Consider the following 864-nt stretch of genomic DNA (forward strand, 5'->3'; position numbering starts at 1 on the left):
CCTGCTGACACAGTGCCCTGTTTCCTCAGGGTTTACTAAGGAGCTGGACCTGTTGATAGTGCACAGGCACCCTACCCAACAGCTCTTTGCTGCCATGAAATCCCCTGGTGAACATCACCACAGGCTCAAAGGCAGGTTTCCCCCTGGCAAACGATGCCTGAAGCTTGTTTGTCTGAAAAAATACCATCCTTTTTCACTCTGGAGAAGTCCCTTGGCATAATTTATAACAGAAGTGGCAGGAAGGGGCAATGGTAAGCAAAAGGCCCTTGTATGGAGGAGCATTTTGGAAAGCCATCTGAGGGAACTTGGTACTGATTCTCAGGAGAGGGTAGCTGCCATCCAAGTTATTTTGGTGTCAGCAGGAGATAATTGATGCTTTTGCTTATATAGAAGTTGCAAATGCAGGAGAGGGGATGAAGAGACTGACAGGCCTGGGCAGGTAGGTAATTATCAGCACATTAAAATGAGGAAGGCCTGGAAGTCCTCATTTGGGCTGGAAGGAGACAGGACCCATCTTCCTAGCTTGGAGGAGGCCAAGTGCCAGGGTGTTTGAGAGCCTGCTCAGCATTTGAGGTGAGACCTGACACAGTCAAGGTAAAACAAGAATCAAGAGGCCTTGGACAGGATCAAACAGAAACGGCTTTTGGCCACCAGGCTCCCCAGGTTGAGCACTGCTTCCTTGATCAGGCTGTTTGGTAATTGGTTTCCTCTGACTGTTTCTCCTGCTTAAACATTCCCTGATGTGCGAGAGAGCTGTTGGTTTCTGTCGTGTTCCTTGGAACAGCACCTGGGATAAAACCCTATGAGCCACCACACAGCCACGGATGCAGGGTCCACCTGCAGCTGCAGTGGCTGGGGGGGGGG

This window comes from Chaetura pelagica, unplaced genomic scaffold (assembly GCF_000747805.2).
Source record: "Chaetura pelagica isolate M959 unplaced genomic scaffold, ChaPel_1.0 scaffold123, whole genome shotgun sequence".
Taxonomy (NCBI): domain Eukaryota; kingdom Metazoa; phylum Chordata; class Aves; order Apodiformes; family Apodidae; genus Chaetura; species Chaetura pelagica.